A 19,415-nucleotide genomic window follows, 5' to 3' on the forward strand; every position below is an offset into this window, starting at 1 on the left:
TATTTCTAGCGTTTTGGATTATAAACCAAGTCTTTCCACTTTTCTTTTTTCAAATGTCCACAAAGAGTCATACCATTATTTCATACGTATCAGTACTAAATTCATATTATTTAGACAACAATTCTTTCTTGAAATAACACGAATTGAAGTTTTAATTTTTTCAAATAGTTTGAATGGTTTTGATTTGATCGGCAAAATATTAATCTGGGTCACATATGGGCGTCATTCATTACTACATATGTGCTGTACAAATGATCTAGGAATCAAGAAGAAAAAACACATCTAGGCTTCATGTGGTCACCACATGCATCGAAATTATGCTTGGTTGAGAAATGCGCGCCCAAAATTTCTCACTAAACAGTATGCTATGCCATAGTTACTAACCTCCTACGACGTTTGCTTGCGACGCCTTGACCATAGAGACGAAAAACAAACCGCCCGCCCGGCGCCCAAAGTAAAGAAAATCTCGAAAAAATTGAAGGCCATGACTTTAATTTGATTCATTTTATTACAAATTTAATGATTACGGACAATTGATGCGACTTTTTGTTGTTTTTATTCGATATAAACCGATTCGCATGGCTACAGAATATTCTAAAAATAATTTCATTCGAATCGTTTCGGTCCTTTCGGAGGAGTAGTACTACAAACACCGTTACAAGAGAATTTTATATAATAGATTATAAGAGATGCATCCTGAACATTTAAATACTCCACAATCAAAAACTCAGTCGTCAGGATGCTATTTCAGGTCTTGGTACCATAAACGGTGAGAATTTTTAATCGATTTTTCAAATCAAATAATATTCACTCTGTTTACGACATTAAAACTCTTTTCTCTCAATTTGAATCACTTTGATATTTTCGACGAAGTTGTAGCCAGGGAATTTTCCTTTAAGATCATGTTATTAACAGATGGAGTTGAAATAGCGCTAAAGATAAGACAAATATTTAAACAATGATTAGTATGTAGTGTTCGGCACTATAGCGCTAAACCGCTAATCGCTTATTAGTCCGCTAACTTTTTGTTAGCGGATTAATTCTGCCGCTAAATGTTTGATAAGCTAGCGAATTAAAAAGTTCCGCTATTTTATGGTTCCGCTAATTGAAGAACGCTTATCCCATTTTTTTTAAACTCGTGGATCACTGCTGATAGAAGTAGGTATTCATACTTTTAGTCATTTATTAAGCAAATCATTCACTTCGAATGGTCTCAATGGAAGAGTGCATACAAGAGTCAAATGATAGGAATATTTTGGGTCACCTCAAACCACAGTCACGCAGATTAACCAAGATCTGTCGACTTTCAGAATCAGCCATGTTGATTGCTTCGTTGCGTTTGGTTACCTTTAATTCATAGAACAGCTGAGACCTAAGCTTGCCTTTACATTTTAGAAAACAGCTATTTTGTAAGCAAAGATAACGAGCATCACCACACTCCACCGTGTTCTCCTCGTCTACATATTGTAAAAGTCAGAAAACCTAGTATTTTAATGACCTTGAGATCAACTTCAAAATTCGTTTAGTACTTCTTTGGCAATAGTCAAAGAAGAAGAATCTAATGAAAGTTGCTCAACAATATCGAACTTTTTTACATCCTTTAATTGGTTTATTGTTTTAAAGTAGTTGAAATATTAACATTTCAAAAATAAGTTCTTTTTTTTTATTCCACAGATCAGTTCATTTTAAATAAGAAAAAAAATCACTAGAGAAAAAATTTACCTTGTAAAGCCGTATGTGCATTGAATTGTTCGTTTTGATTTCGATTTAGGTTCGAATAGATATTGTATGAACATTCTATTCACGCTTCTAACATGAGAGTCATACAAGTTTGGAAGGGGTGAAAACTGGTTGAAGATTTTACAAAAAAAACTACACTATGATTGCATAGCTTTGGAATAAAAAAACTTATTCAACTGTGTCCATGCTATGCACAGTTATCATTTTTGTGTTGTTTTTAGAAGTTTTATTGAACTGTATTTCCAATTTCGGTGTAACATTTGTACTGTAAATTCAAAAAACACAAAATTAATTTTTTTTTTGTTTATGTTTTTTGTTGGGTAACAATTAGCAGTTAGCGATTAGCGCTTTAAGCTTTAAGCGATAACTTTTTCAGCACATTTAGCGGTTTTCATTAGCGATCGCTAACATTGCCTAAATTAGCGATTCAATTAGCGGCGCTTATTTTTCAGTTAGCGATGCCGAACACTGTTAGTATGTTTTTACTTATGAATAAACTATCAAAAAGATTTAAAAATCGTCGAAAAATAAATTGTTCTAGTCCTCCCAATGGAATATTTCAAATTGTTCTATCAGAGACACCGTGAGCGCGCCACTTTTTCTATTTTTCTGTTTTTTTTTACAAAACAGTATTTTTGTGCTCTTCTTTTCGATCAAATTTTATGAAAATTTAAGAAAAGTATAGATTCTAAACAACCAACTAATCGCTGTTTTTGGTTTTTTTTTTTCAAATGTTGATTTAAATTTATTTTAAAGCGATTCAGTTTCGTGACGTCACAAGGCGCCATTTTTTTTAAACACGGTTTTGCAAAGCATTGTGACATCACGAAATTTTATGGTCAGCTACATGAAATAAATCAAAGTATAGTCTTAACATTAATGCTTAGTTTACGGAAAATGTTGAAAAACTCAACAAATAATGTGTTTTGGTCATGAAATCGATCCATTTATTACCAAAAAGCAGATGAAGTTTTCAAGACTACATCAATTTAATTCGAAATTTATCTGTGCGATCATGTGAATATTAGTTGCAAGCTAAAATAAATCCTTGGCATAGCACAAAGTCCAATGCCCGATTCGGGAGATCGGACCACGGAAATAGATGAGCCTAAAATTTTATAGAATTATGAAAAATTTGCTTGGAAGGAACATGAAAACCCAGTTTAGCATCATTTTCTGAAGTTCCTATCGACTGATATTTTAAGGTTTTATTAATGGCACTTTACCATCCTTGTGGCATTCGTGTCTTATCGACTGATATGTTTTCATTACAGCCATTCACAATGCTTTCATTATGACAAAAAGTTTACCCAAAGTCGGATTTCGATAAGGATTATGGTAAAAAAAAAGATTTTGAGTTTTAAAAATGAGCTTCTGAAAAGTCAATTACTAAAAATACACGAATGGTCATTAATCTACGCTTATACACCTGTTTTTAACTTAATTACTGTTTTATGATAACTCTAATTGAAATGCGTTCTTCAGATGAAATGTTGTCATAATTAAAGCTTTAAAACACTTAAGTTAAAAGGAAAAGTCGTTGATAACGACCAAAATAATTGATGAAAAACTGTTTTTTTTTTGTTCATAATCCTCGTTATGCTAAACAAACTGTGCTAGTACCTAAGTATTTTATTTTATAACTTTGTGATTCAGTTGAAAGTCTCTTTCAAGGGATTTCATGTGAACACGGGGTTGAATTTGGATTTTCTAGTAACATTTTTTCGGAGGAAATTTCAATTAAGGACAGTTTTTTTTAGAATGATTTTATTTGAAATTTATTTTCCATAAAAGTGTTATGCATTTGTTTGAAAGAAAAAGTTATCATAAAAATTTACCATGTTAAAAGATTTATTTGAATCTCATTGCAGTAATTCCTAGGATACTTAATTTTAAGCCAGCAAGTTATAAAATCAATTAACGCGTTTATTTTCATTCTTAAATAGAGAAACTTGATCTTTTTGCAAGATTTTTTTTTCAAATTACAGATAACTACCTGCTTTATGAATCACAGAGATTATTAAAAATAATTGATGAAGATTTCATGTTTATAATAGTTTGTGGTTTTCGAATCAAGTGTTCAACAAGCGCGGTTTTTTTTTGTAAGAAACATTTTATAATAACCGCGTTTATGCGAAAGAATTAAGTTTTCTAATTATGTTAAAAATTTAATAATTGAGTTCATTTATTGGAGCGCATTATTCTGTTAAACTTATATTGAAATAATACTGTAGTAAGAAGTTTCCGAAAAAAGGGAAATCAATTTTCGTGACGTCAGAACGCATTTTTCCCCCCGCACACAGGAGTACGTAGAAGAAAAAGTTGGCCAAAAGCATTTTTTAATTTTGAAATCAATAAAAAAGTTTATTTTGCCTTATCAAACGTTTTTAAGATCATTTAATAAATTTTTTACCGTTTTCGTAATTTTTCATAAATTTCTATTCGAAATTTTCCAATATTTATATGACACTAGCTGATTTTACCCGGCCTTGCTCGGGTTCACATAGAATATAATTCAAAATGAAAGCTTTAAATTTGACCCGTGTTTGGCCATTTTATTGTTATGAGATTTTAATTAATTGATAATCAAAATAATTTCCCTTGAATTCTTATTCATCGTATCCCGAAAAACATTTTATCACTCATCATGTTTTTTAAACTTGAGTAGATTTGGCCTTATATTTTTTATCTTTCAATGATAACATTGTTTGTTTTTATCTTTCCCAGTCCCCAATAAAAATCTCTTTTGGAGATCATCCCACTTTTCAAGATGGTTCCCTGTACAATGGTTTATTCAATTTTTATTTACTTTCTAAAAAGATTTCCGAATCTTGTTGAACCATATTGAAAGTTCACTTTCTCCGTTTTCAATTGTATGTTTGATTCTTCGCTTTTCAATTTTGCACTGTTTTATGAGTACTTGTTCTTAAATGTTGAAAGTTCCATTATTTGATAGTTTTTAAATGTTATCGAAAACAAATAATTTTTACCGAAGTTACCATTATAGTGGAAAAATTGAAAAAGGTTTTATTCGAGTTTTATTTCAATATTTCGATTCTTGGGCACAATCATCCCAATAATTATTGTGAAGAGTGGTCAATGTTTAAATTCTTAGATATCATTTGTACGAATTTGCAGTACTAAACGGATCTAGAATAAGCCTTCTTAAAATTGTATGGTAGAATTGAACACATTGATGGCCAAAAATAACATAAAAGTTATAAATGTGCCTATGAAATTGAATTGTATTAAACTGAAAATCTCAGATTCAATAATCTGATCAGTTTTCAAATCCCTCGGCCGCGGCGGCTATCAAAGCGTTGAAACTTGTAACTCTTTTTTTTTCTCTATGAGGGATCCTAAAAATACGAAAATAGTTGGTTCTTAAAAGCTGGAATTTATGAAAATCAGTACATTAGTTTTTCACCACTCAGTCCAAATAGATATTTGGCTGAAGAAGTCAATTTACTGTTCAATTCACTGCATAACTATTCTTGTGAACTCTCAAAGCCAGAAGCACTTTTAAAACCACTTAAATTATAGTCAATATATACTTATCAGGTTAGTTGCATTTTTCAATCCAAAATAGGTATATGCGTATTATTGTATCCAAATATCCCGGACCGGTACCACGTGCTTTCAGCAGTAGAAGGAAAAAAACACCCGCCTAAATTTCCCCTGTCAAATCTTTAATGCTAAGCAAGCTTTGATTTGCTTTCCAACTCTGTATGGTCGTTTCTAATGCCCAGCCCATGGTGATGGTGAAAATAACCCCGCCAAAGGAAACGAAAATCGGTCGACAAAATGGTGCCATGACTTTTGATTCGTGGGAGAAAAAACGAAAGTTGTATGGGAGGGTCCCTTTTCTTAGGTGGGAGGGGCTCAAAACTATTACTAAAACCTTACCCTGGTTCAACTACATCTCTGTTCCAAATTTCAGGCTGATCGGTTCAGCGGTGTGGATTTGTATAAGGTGCATACAAACAAACAAACATATATAGTCCAACTCATCTTTATATATTAGATGATTGATGATCCAGGTTAGAAAAGTTGTAAAATTCAAAAAAAATCTAGTTTTTTTTTGTTTTTGAAAGTTAAATAACATTTGTAAATATTCGAAAAAGAACTAAAATTTTACTGAGCTTTAATTAAAAACTAACGAAGTCCTAGGTGACTTTTTTGTGGAAAAAATCTATCAATATTTTTCAACTTAAAACAGTATAATTTTCGTGACGTCAAAACGCTTAAAAATAGAAACTTTTAACACCGACTCTGGAGCGTGAACTTGTGTGATTTTTCTTAATCTAATATCATCCCTAAAAATGGCTTTTAAACAATCATTTTGCAATTATTTTTTGTGTAGCTAGATTTTTAACAAAATTATTTTTCTGATAAAATGTTTTTGTTAAAATCAGTTTATTTTCGTAATAAAATATTAAATTTCAACGACAACATACTCAATTCTTAAAAAAGGTAACTTTTTTATGGATGGACTGATTTTTGTGTTTTTCCTGGGAAATTCTGGCTTGCAGTCTATTTTAGAGCAAAAACGATTTTTGTTTTATGTATCCAACGTTTCAATCCGTTTTGAATCTTCTTCAGGGAATTCAAATTGTATATTTAAATTATTTTTGGCCGATTAAAAATCGTGTTTGCTCTCAAGTAGACTGCAAGCCGGAATTTCCCATTATAAATAAGGTAACTGTAAATCTTTTGATGGGAAATAAAGCTCAAGAAATAACCTTTCTAACGCTGCGCAATTTATTTTTGAATAATGAAAAATAAAAATCAACTCTCCAGTTGAGGGGCGCTTGGAATGCGTCAAATAAACATTCACCTGATCAACGATGTAGAAAAGATAGAAAAAAATATAAATTTAATTAGAACTAACGGATTGCTTCGGTTTTACACACATTTTTATAGTCTTTATTCCGGCTGGCTATATCGGGATTGGATCTTTTATCTTCGTTTGTTTTCTCCAGTTTTACATCAATGTCATGTAAACTTTCAAGCTTTTAAATTAAAATTGATGTTAAAATCTTTTTAAAAAATTTGCAGGTTGGAATAATTTTTTCTTGCTGTAAAGTATTTCAATTCGACGATTGTTTTTTCGTATCAACTGCGCAATTTCGCAAATCGTTTCATCCAAATAGAAAAAAAATAATTTGATAAAATGGTATAATTCAAAAGAAAATTAATGTTTGTTTTTTTATCTTTATTTTTTCAGAAAAAAGCACACTTGAAAAAGTAACAAATCAGGTAAGTTTTTCGAAATTTCCATCAGAATGAATCATTCTCAAATGTCCCATGGTTCAGTTCTGCATCGTTCATACAGCTTCGTGCCACGAAAATAGTTCAGCAAAAGGTTATCTACGCACGCATTCAACGAAGCCTAACAGACTTTCGAGGGGTAGCAGTAGAAGAAGGTCCCCAAGCTTGGCAGGGTACTTTGTTGGGTCTTCCCATCAGATGTCTAACTCAAATGCTCCAACCTTGAATCGGAAAGTGTTTTCTCGAGACTCCACCTAGTCAGTCACATAAAACAAAAACAATAAAAAAAAAAGTTGTGAGACATATGGCTGGGATGGTGGTTCAGTTAAGTTAAGATAGATATTCTAAGGTCGTCTCGTTTGTTTGGTCCGGTAATTAAACGTGAGAAATTCGTACTCCCGCAACATTTTTTTCCCTTTTGCTTGCTTCGTATGTCTTTCCGCTGCACGAGATTTGAACCGTCGATGGGAAACATTTTATGACTTTGGGGCACAAATTAGGTGGTGATAAAAAAAGACGCTACAGTTAAGTATCAAACAGATGTTTTGGAAAAAAGTGGCACCTGTTTGGTGGCTTTATGAGCTTTACTTTTTCTTATAACGGAAAGGTTAGTTTGATAGTCAATCATAAAAATGCATAAGCGGATTTATTTTTTTCTCATGTTATCTCAGATTTAAGCGTGGCAAGGGCAAGGTGACAATGACGATTGCCTTACTTAACGAAAAGTTTCATTGGGGAATTTGCGCCTTAGGTGTTGTCTGTACTGTTAATTGACCTTTCAGAATGTTCAGAGCGAATAAGCAGACAAAAACTCTATTGGAAATCGTTAAAATGGTCAAAATTGTCAAAATTGTCAAAATTTTTAAAAATGGTTAAAACTGTCGAAATTTGTCAAAATTATCAAAACTGTCAAAATTGTCAAAATTGTCAAAATTGTCAAAATTGTCAAAATTGTCAAAATTGTCAAAATTGTCAAAATTGTCCAAATTGTCAAAATTGTCAAAATTGTCAAAATTGTCAAAATTGTCAAAATTGTCAAAATTGTCAAAATTGTCAAAATTGTCAAAATTGTCAAAATTGTCAAAATTGTCAAAATTGTCAAAATTGTCAAAATTGTCAAAATTGTCAAAATTGTCAAAATTGTCAAAATTGTCAAAATTGTCAAAATTGTCAAAATTGTCAAAATTGTCAAAACTGTCAAAATTGTCAAAATTGTCAAAATTGTCAAAATTGTCAAAATTGTCAAAATTGTCTGGACAAGTAAATAAAAGCAAAACAAAATTTCAAATACTTTTCCTTCTCGTTGAGCCGCATAATTCAAATACGGAAATATTATTTGCTAATGGACTATCGATTTCGTTTGAATAGTTTTGAGCCAGGTATTTGCTGACTTTTGATAGGTGACGGTAGTTTGTGTTGAGTGTTTTTTTTTTGAGTCCACTACCAAATGCAATCTGCGACTTGGCTTCGGTAACGTCAAATGGAATTGAATAGATTTAACGGATAATGAATGATAAATAAGCCACTCGTGACGATCGAATTGTTTTGATTCAAGCAGCTGATTTGAGCCAGTTGATAAAAAGATAGCTTGAAAAAAGGTGAAGTTATTATTTGTTTGAAAACAACTCTAAGTTCATTGATCTTTTCGGTTTCGATGATAATTTTTTACTAAATGACCCCTGAATTTCTGTTGTTTAAGAAAATTTAGAAAAAGAATTTTCATTTCTTGAAAACTGAATACTGAATACTGAAAATCGTATCGCATGTTTAAATTTCCATTTATGAAAACTGAAGTCAAGGGTGCAATTTTGCAACTACGCCCTTGACTTAGTACACGGTTCAGTCGGTGTGCGTTTGAAACAAAAAAAAACTAATCATTGATGAATGACGCGGCAGAAAAAAAACTCTGCGACCTAAACAAAAAAAACACAGACTCATAAGTCAGATGAGGTTGAGCTTTTCTTTAGGGCAAAGATTGTACCCGAGACCTTCGCGTGCAGCCAACACCTGATGAATGCGATGTTTCTATTAAATATTTCCCCTTCGAACTGTTCCGCTAGGCAGGATGTTGTGTGATTCTGATTCCGGCAGAGTTGTCCATGGAATAGAGCTTAGCTGGGTAATATTTTATTAATTCTGAATCTGAACTTGATGACTTAAATCTAGAATATTGGAATTTAGAATCTAGAATCTAGAATCTAGAATCTAAAATATTGAATCTAGAATCTAGAATCTAGAATCTAGAATCTAGAATCTAGAATCTAGAATCTAGAATCTAGAATCTAGAGTCTAGAATCTAGAATCTAGAATCTAGAATCTAGAATCTAGAATCTAGAACCTAGAATCTAGAATCAAGAATCTAGAATCTAGAATCTAGAATCTAGAATCTAGAATCTAGAATCTAGAATCTAGAATCTAGAATATAGAATATAGAATATAGAATCTAGAATCTAGGATCTAGAATTTAGAATCTAGAATCTAGAATCTAGAATCTAGAATCTAGAATCTAGAATCTAGAATCTAGAATCTAAAATCTAGGATCTAGAATCCAGAAACTAGGATCTAGAATCTAAAATCTAGAATCTAGAATCCAGAATCTAGAATCTAGAATCTAGAATCTAGAATCTAGAATCTAGAATCTAGAATCTAGAATCTAGAATCTAGAATCTAGAATCTAGAATCTAGAATCTAGAATCTAGAATCTAGAATCTAGAATCTAGAATCTAGAATCTAGAATCTAGAATCTAGAATCTAGAATCTAGAATCTAGAATCTAGAATCTAGAATCTAGAATCTAGAATCTAGAATCTAGAATCTAGAATCTAGAATCTAGAATCTAGAATCTAGAATCTAGAATCTAGAATCTAGAATCTAGAATCTAGAATCTTGAATCTAGAATCTAGAATCTAGAATCTAGAATCTTGAATCTAGAATTTAGAATCTAGAATCTAGAATCTAGAATCTAGAATCTAGAATCTAGAATCTAGAATCTAGAATCTAGAATCTAGAATCTAGAATCTAGAATCTAGAATCTAGAATCTAGAATCTAGAATCTAGAATCTAGAATCTAGAATCTAGAAACTAGAATCTAGAATCTAGAATCTAGAATCTAGAATCTAGAATCTAGAATCTAGAATCTAGAATCTAGAATCTAGAATCTAGAATCTAGAATCTAGAATCTAGAATCTAGAATCTAGAATCTAGAATCTGGAATCTAGAATCTAGAATCTAGAATCTAGAATCTAGAATCTAGAATCTAGAATCTGGAATCTAGAATCGAGAATCTAGAATCTAGAATCTAGAATCTAGAATCTAGAATCTAGAATCTAGAATCTAGAATCTAGAATCTAGAATCTAGAATCAAGAATCTAGAATCTAGAATCTAGAATCTAGAATCTAGAATCTAGAATCTAGAATCTAGAATCTAGAATCTAGAATCTAGAATCTAGAATCTAGAATCTAGAATCTAGAATCTAGAATCTAGAATCTAGAATCTAGAATCTAGAATCTAGAATCTAGAATTTAGAATCTAGAATCTAGAATCTAGAATCTAGAATCTAGAATCTAGAATCTAGAATCTAGAATCTAGAATCTAGAATCTAGAATCTAGAATCTAGAATCTAGAATCTAGAATCTAGAATCTAGAATCTAGAATCTAGAATCTAGAATCTAGAATCTAGAATCTAGAATCTAGAATCTAGAATCTAGAATCTAGAATCTAGAATCTAGAATCTAGAATCTAGAATCTAGAATCTAGAATCTAGAATCTAGAATCTAGAATCTAGAATCTAGAATCTAGAATCTAGAATCTAGAATCTAGAATCTAGAATCTAGAATCTAGAATCTAGAATCTAGAATCTAGAATCTAGAATCTAGAATCTAGAATCTAGAATCTAGAATCTAGAATCTAGAATCTAGAATCTAGAATCTAGAATCTAGATTCTAGAATCTAGAATCTAGAATCTAGAATCTAGAATCTAGAATCTAGAATCTAGAATCTAGAATCTAGAATCTAGAATCTAGAATCTAGAATCTAGAATCTAGAATCTAGAATCTAGAATCTAGAATCTAGAATCTAGAATCTAGAATCTAGAATCTAGAATCTAGAATCTAGAATCTAGAATCTAGAATCTAGAATCTAGAATCTAGAATCTAGAATCTAGAATCTAGAATCTAGAATCTAGAATCTAGAATCTAGAATCTAGAATCTAGAATCTAGAATCTAGAATCTAGAATCTAGAATCTAGAATCTAGAATCTAGAATCTAGAATCTAGAATCTAGAATCTAGAATCTAGAATCTAGAATCTAGAATCTAGAATCTTGAATCTAGAATCTAGAATCTAGAATCTAGAATCTAGAATCTAGAATCTAGAATCTAGAATCTAGAATCTAGAATCTAGAATCTAGAATCTAGACTTTAAAATCTAGAATCTAGAATCTAGAATCTAGAATCTAGAATCTAGAATCAAGAGTTTAGAATCTAGAATCTAGAATCTAGAATCTAGAATCTAGAATCTAGAATCTAGAATCTAGAATCTAGAATCTAGAATCTAGAATCTAGAATCTAGAATCTAGAATCTAGAATCTAGAATCTAGAATCTAGAATCTAGAATCTAGAATCTAGAATCTAGAATCTAGAATCTAGAATCTAGAATCTAGAATCTAGAATCTAGAATCTAGAATCTAGAATCTAGTGTCTAGAATCTAGAATCTAGAATCTAGAATCTAGAATCTAGAATCTAGAATCTAGATTCTATAATATTGAATCTAAAATATTCAATCATGAATCTTGAATTTAAAATCTAGAATCTTAATTCAGAACTTGGATTCGAGAACTTTTTCAATTTGGTTTCTTTAGTTTTATGATATTATAATTTTTTTAAAGCTTGAAAATTCGCACAAGGTTGCTCGAGTCGGAATGGAAACATTTGCTGATGCTGTGCAACCCAAATCGAAGCTCGCTCTAAAGATCGGTTATCAGCCATTTGAATTTTAGATCAACTAAACTTGTAATCATTTGACCGCAGAGTCAAACGCAGCCAGCACGCGAATGAGCATTGGAAATCTCAAAAAATTTACTCAATATTGCATCCTTAGCTTGGGCTTCTTGCAAAAATCACTGAACCGTGGAAAACGAAAAGCAAATCTTCGCTTGGTTTATATGAGGAGTTTTGAGAGATTTGTAGGTCTGCTGCACGGATTTCAATTTTTGTTTTAAGAAGCGATTTCAGCTGATTTCGTTCTTATGGCGAAAATTCGAATAACTACGATAAAAAAAGCTGATCCACAATTTTAACGATTTTAACCACATTCAAAAGTTCGAAAATTTTGACAATTTTGACAATTTTGACAGTTTTGACAATTTTGACAATTTTGACAATTTTGACAATTTTGACAATTTTGACAATTTTGACAATTTTGACAATATTGACAATATTGACAATTTTGACAATTTTGACAATTTTGACAATTTTGACAATTTTGACAATTTTTGACAATTTTGATAAGTTCTACAGTTTTTAAAATCTTGACAATTTTGGCTATTTTCATTGATTCGAGTAGTAAATTTTGTATCAACCTGGTACTTAGCTGGAACTTCTTTCCGGGTTTGACCTTTGCCGGTAGCGACAATTCAATCGGGAAATATGGTCTAGCTGAACTTTATTCACTGAGCCGTGTCGAACATCTTTCGGCGGAGCAAGGTGATAAACAGATAGTTCACATATCGATGGATGATGGACGATTTAAATCTAGGACCGATTAACGCCAAGGTGCTAAGTTATGATACTGCATTTTCAACGCTCGCTGCTGTTGGAGCAGGAATGTTCTGCACACCACTGCTGGCTGGAATTCTCATACTCACATACGTACTCTAAAGGAAGGTAAAGGTCAATTGACCGAGAAATTCGTGAAGCTTTATTAGCGAGATCTCCTCGCGCAGTGGGCTTCCTGAGACTTGTTATTTAAGACGATCCTGTCCTGCAGTCAGTCGATGGCCCAGTGATCGAGTTGAAGGTTTTCGGACGCGTGTGATAATCGAGTTCCACTGAAATGCGGAATTCACGCTGGGGTGGAATTGTTCGGTTGTTTACAACTTGGAATGCTGTCGCATTTTTTTTCGGAAGAGTTCATGACCGTTTGGGCAGAATTTGATTGAGAGTTCAAATGAAGTTCAAACATTATCATGGTGTTATCGTCTCTAATTTCATTATCAAGTCATAACATTTTCGTTCGAATTCGGTTGGTTGAAATCAAAATCAAGCTGAACGAGCTGACTAACTTTCCTTGAGTAAGGCTCAAAAAGTTGAATTAAAATGTGTCACCAAAACTCCTACCAATCATCAGCAGCAATGTTCCAACATGCTAAATGCATTTACCATTTATTGTTTTTCGATCGAAACTCCATTCACTCAGTCATCCGCCGTGGCAACCTTTTGATATTGAACGAAACAGAACCAATGGAATCGATCTAACACTTAGTCGATGTCAAAACACCCCATCCTGAGATAAACTAACGCATTCTCACCCTTTCCCCTGAATTCAATCATCAGGTTTCTCAGGCCGTCTGTCAAATAAAGTTGAGAGAGATTCAAGCAACATCAACAACACTGACAACAACAACAAGAATCAGTTACCAAAGGCTCGATCACATAATGGTTGTCTTGTCGGGGTCCAAAAACAAATGAACTGTCGAAATCTACCAGCCGGTCACGTCACGGAAAGCCGAGATGTGGATCTACTAGTAGGTCCGTTTTAGTTTTCTTTCGAATCAGTTAGATAGGTACCGACTCGCACCAACTACCACTATCAGATAGAAGATAGAAGCGAAGGAGAGAGAAACAAGAAGAAGGTCGTAATAGAGCCACCAACAGCAGCAGCAGCAATCTCACCAAAAAAGACCACCAGCCTCTGCCGAAATCTGTTCGAGAAAAACCGAACGTGCTGCAGAAAAACCGAAAAAAAAACAACCACAACAAAATTCCACTACCTCTACCTACTAGCTGTCTACTAAACAGTGACTAAGTTCGACCTTGGCCGGAATTGTTGCATTCGAATTTTTTACGACTTGATTGGCTTGGCTGTTTTTCTTCTTCTTTTGATGGGGTTGTTGTTGCTGCAGCTTCTTTCTCTAACTTATTTTGTCACCGGTTTCACCGAATGTGACGAAACTTTCTGCAGTCGCAATCTTTGCAATGTTTAAAGAGAGCTTCAAGATATAACCTGAATGAAAAACATCTTTTCAAGAAATGTTTGTACCCATGTTTTGGAAACTTTTTACACACGTAGTGGAATTTCTGCATCCGGACAGCTGCACGCCGCCAAACGAACGCGTGTGGAGGAAAAGGTCATAAAACTAATCTTTATTATCATCGAGCTTTGAAGGAGAGCACGAGTCAAAAAGGCCGCTAGTTTTTAGTAAATGTGGAAACTTGTTTTGATAGAAAAAACTGAATAACATAGGCGGTTTTTTGTTTGATTATGTTTGATAAGTTCTAATGGAACCGTTATTTTTTTTATTTTACAGAACTTCAAAGATTCAAAAAAATTGCTTGCGATTGTGCACTTAGAAACAAGGTCTTATCACTCTGCAGCTATCAAATGATAAATATAATAAAAAATAGGTACTTCTTGTATAATAAAACTGTTGAAACTGAAGGCTGTACACAGAATTTAAAGAAAATGGTAATTTAATCGAGTTTTGATAAGAAAAGTTTTTTCAAAATCTTATACAAATATAAGTGATCCAAAAGATCGCATAAAATTAATTGAAAAATCACATGGAGTCTACTAATCGCCCAAGTAACTTCTTAAATAGTGAATTCGAAACTCATCGTTCTTTTAACTTATCACGAATTTTCAAACTAATCAGATTCAGATCAGATTTTCAAAAATATACTTTAAAAATTTATTGAACTCTTTCATTTGATCCATTGTTTCTCTATAGTGTTAGATGAAATGAAAATGATCAAAAGGATGCTATTCTAAGTTTCTAATAATATTTATTGTTTGTTTATTCCGAGCTTCTGACGTCTGTTTTGTTTAGTTTTTGAAAGTTGTGGGCTCACTTTCTAACCTTCCATTACGGTTTGAAGAAAAAGAATATATGTAGCCGGTTGGGGTGCTTCTTCAAAACCTACCATTTTGGAATCAACTCTATGTTTACTATCAATTTATGAAGAATTTTTTTTTTTTAATTTTGGTGGCGTCTAAACGTTGAGCTGATAGACAAAAAGATGGCGTTTAGAATAAAGATCGTGACTGTCCTGGTTCAAATAATGGAATTTCACTTAGTCAGCTTAATTATAGCTGATTTAAAAATTCATTCATAGTTAAACAAGATTTTAGTTTTCAATATCATACGCCATAAATTTAAATTTAAGAAAAACTTAAAAATCAATAAATTTCTTCTTGATAACCATTTTTTTTTTCTACTTAACAACCAGATAATATTCATTAAACTGAGCTGATATGACAAATTGAGTAAAAAAATCATAATAAATGAAGAATTATGAAATCAATTGTTTTTGTAATTTTTTATCACATTCAGAACCACGAAAAACACACAATGAGAGATTTCTGGAGTACACGTGCCTAATTTCGACATAAAATGGATCACATGTGCAGATTTCATATTCTTGAGTTAGTCAAGGAGTCGTTTTTCATTTGTTAAAATATTATTTGGTAAATAAATTTAAAGTTTAAGAGTCGTTGTGCGCAGTGCAAAAATCAAGACACTTCACATTTGGTGCTCAATATGTTGAAATTCTATGAATTAGTAATAAAAATGGTCCCCATATCAGTCTGTAAATTACTCACTTTGCAATAAAAATTAATTTTATTGGACATTAATGCAATTTTTGCAATCAAAAGTCTATGATTCTCATGAAATTATATTTATTGAATCATAGTTTAAAATATTCGTGGATTTTTTCAAATAACCAACTGTGGTCGGTTAAACCAAGCATTTTTAGTGTTTAAATATAAACTTTTCATGTGAGTTTGAAACCAATCCATCAAAAGATTTACAATACGATTTTAACAAAATCAGTAATATTTGAGAAACTATGTGTATTCAGGGAAAATCAAGATCGTGTTGACAAAATACAGCTAAAATTTGAACTTTTCAAATCGATTCAATAAAGAATGAAATACAGCGCTACTAAGAAAAATGTTAGCTCTTTTAAAAAGTGAGAATTTTAACATACAGTGATTCCAGAATAGCAGTCAACCTCAAATTCAAATATATGATTTTTGATTAATTTTTCACAATTTCAAAACTTATTAAATAATTTTTATTTTATATGGAAACTATATATGGAAATTTTATATGGAAACCTTTCAAAATCAAATTATATTTTCAATAATTATTCAAATTTTTATTGGTTTGTTGGCATTATTTTAAATCAAATTATAACACAATTCATAAGCAACCGCTATAAAATGAGAGCTGCAGCCTGAGTTTTGAATTGCAACATAAATATGATTTAAACTAATTTTCTGAATCTTGATCAATAAATTTGTGTTAAAGATCTGATAATGTTAATCTGTCTGTAGGGTCTCAAATTAATCGTACGCAAACAATCTAACTTATAAAATATGATTGTTTTTGCTTGATATGTTCTGGATTTATGCTAAAAAACTGATAAGAGAGCCCCCTCAGCTGTCCTTCCCTCACCTTCTGCTGAATGGAGGTCGTGATCTTTAATAATCATACCCATTTTTTTCGTTCCCAAAAATCCTTTTATATCAAATATAGTTCCATTGCATTGGTTGAGAAGTTTTTAAGCTTTACAACAAAATGTATATGGAGCCTCCTCCTTTCTTCCCCTCTCTACACTGTAAAGCGTAAGGGTCTATAACAATCGTAGAAACATATCTCGTGACCAAGTACTTTTCCATGGCATATTTGTTTCCATTTGTTGGCTTCGTTAGCATAAATTGAGAACTTATGCTAACAAAATTGTATTTGGCTCACCTCCCTTCTCCTTTGCACCTACTCACTGAAAATTTGTCAGATAATCATAGAATCATACCAAAATGATTTGTCCATTTCTCGGATTTTGTAAAAAAAAAAAAAAGTTAAATGTAAGCCTCCTCTTCCTTTCCTTTTTCCCATTTCTATCATCCTACTGCAAGAAAGAAATTGTTTCACTTATAAAAAAGTATTTTTCGTACTCAAATACTTTTTGATGCCAAATTTGGTTTCATTTGCTCGATTATTTCTCGAGTTATGCAAAAAAATTGTATGGGAGCCCCCTTTCCCCCTTTATATCTTTCAGCAAAAACAGATGGGGCCTCTATTTATAAAAGAAAAATTTCTCGTATCCAAATACCCTCACATGCCAAATATGGTTCAATTTGATCGATCAACTCTCCAGTTATACTGAAAATTGTAAGGGAGACCTTCCTCCCCCTTACCAAATATTCATAGAAGAATTTTTCGTAACCAAATATCGTTCCATGCCAAATTTGGATCCATTTGCTGTTGTATTTCTTGAGTTGTGCAGTAATAACTGTATGAAACTTCCCTTCCTCTTTCTTTTCTCCCTCAGGGGTCTCAAACAATCATAAGAATATGTCACGTTCCCAAATACCCGTCCATGCCAAGTTTGGTTCCATTAGTTTAATTAGATTTTGAGTTATGTAAAAAAATATGAAAGAGCCCCCCCCCCCTTTATATTTCCCTACTGGAAAGAGGGAGGGGTCCCAGATAATCGTAGAAATATTTTTCGTATCCAAATACCCTCCCATGTCAAATTTGGTTCCATTTGCATTACTAGTTTTTTAGTTATGTGTAAAAATATGAAAGAGGCCCCCTACCGCTTTCTACTGGAAAGAGGGAGGGGTCTCAAATAATCATAAAAATATTTTTCGTATCAAAATACCAGTCCATGACAAATTTGGTTCCAATATCTTGATTAGTTTTCGAGTTATATGAAAAATTGTAAGGTAGCCCCCCTCCCCCCTTCTCATCACCCCACTGAGAGGAGGGAGGGGTACCTAATATTCATAAAAATATTACCCGTCCCCAAATACCACCCCATGCCAAATTTGATACCGTTTGCTTGATTGGTTCTCAAGTTATGCAAAAAATTATTTATTATTTGGGAGACCCCTCCCCCCCTTCCTGTTTGGGGGAGGGGTCTCAAATCACAATAAGAACCTTCTCTGGCCTCCAATACCCCCACCTGCCAAGTTTCACGCAAATCGGTTCAGTAGTTTCTGAGTCTATATGGAACAGACAGACAGACAGAAATTCATTACCTTTACAGTGAATATAAAACCATAAATATCGGTCGAGATATGTAACCAGGAGAACGAAATCAATTGAGTAGTCTAATCTTTCGAATAATAATTTTTTCGTTATTTTGCGAACAGCATGGGAAGGTTAAGAACAGCAAAGCTCAACTAAACTTATTCCTAAATTCACGGATGTTTCTTGTTTTGGAAACTTTGCCTTGACGGGACCGAAGTCCTCGACTTGCAACTTTGACTTTACTGAACTGGGGTCATCGACTGGCAACATTGCCTTGATTAGATTGAAGTTCTAAACTAAACTGTAGTCATAAACTGGATCGAAATCCTAAACTGGATCAAAGTCCTAAACTGGAAACTTTGCCTTGCCTTGACTGGACCAAAGTCCTAAACAGCACCGATGTACTCAACTGGATCAAAGTCCTAATCTGGACCGAAGTCCTTCACTGGGCTGAAGTCCTTAACTGGGCCAAAGTTCTTCACATGACCGAAATTCTCAAGTGGACCGAAGTCCTTCACTGGACCGATGTCCTTGACTAGACCTAAGTTCTAAACTGGACCTATTGATTTTCGTTACTCGTGGATCGCTGGTAACAGAGAAAGATTTGGTTCCAAATTCGCTCCTTTAATCCGTTCGAAGTTTGTGGTACGTTTTAAAATCGTACGATAACAATTCGAATAATAGTAACGTGAACATATAAGCATAACTCTTTCAGCTTACGTTTAGTGACCTTTCTCTTTCTTTCCTCCTGTCTGGATTACAGCCTTTGCACTCGCTATGACGCTTCACCTTTAATTAATTGTTACAATTTCATAATAAATTCTATAGGTTTTCAACTACTTTTTCACCTGCTCCATGATGCTTACTCCAAATTGTAAAGTTGCGCACTTCCGAATTACTTAGTCCTTAGCTTGCATAAGCAACTCCACAGGCACTTGCGTACTAATAAGGTTAAGTTATTTGCCTAGATTAAGTAACTTTAAGTTAAATTTCAAAACTAAATTGCCTCTTACACTCTAAATCTCACCTAAGCACGTAAATTTGAAGTAGGTCTTTTCTAATAGATAGAGACTTAACGTTGAATTAAGCTATGCTTCGAACACCACTAGAATTCAACTATTAAGAATGATTCTTGTTTGTTTACTTT

At 32.7% G+C, this 19,415-nt stretch overlaps 2 protein-coding genes across 9 annotated transcripts in view; one reads left to right on the top strand and one right to left on the bottom strand.

The window, feature by feature from the left end:
* Positions 1-19,415, bottom strand: part of LOC129744250 (D-beta-hydroxybutyrate dehydrogenase, mitochondrial) — a 307,586-nt gene that overhangs the window by 206,227 nt on the left and 81,944 nt on the right. The gene's annotated exons all lie outside the window — the stretch shown is intronic.
* LOC129744251 (elongation of very long chain fatty acids protein 7) overlaps positions 1-19,415 on the top strand; it is a 161,529-nt gene that overhangs the window by 98,412 nt on the left and 43,702 nt on the right. For both annotated transcript variants that reach the window (XM_055736682.1, XM_055736683.1), the window contains exon 2: positions 6,968-6,999. The gene's annotated coding sequence lies outside the window, so the exon portion shown is untranslated. The remainder of the gene's footprint in view (positions 1-6,967; positions 7,000-19,415) is intronic.

Source organism: Uranotaenia lowii, chromosome 2 (assembly GCF_029784155.1).
Source record: "Uranotaenia lowii strain MFRU-FL chromosome 2, ASM2978415v1, whole genome shotgun sequence".
In the NCBI taxonomy this organism is placed as follows: domain Eukaryota; kingdom Metazoa; phylum Arthropoda; class Insecta; order Diptera; family Culicidae; genus Uranotaenia; species Uranotaenia lowii.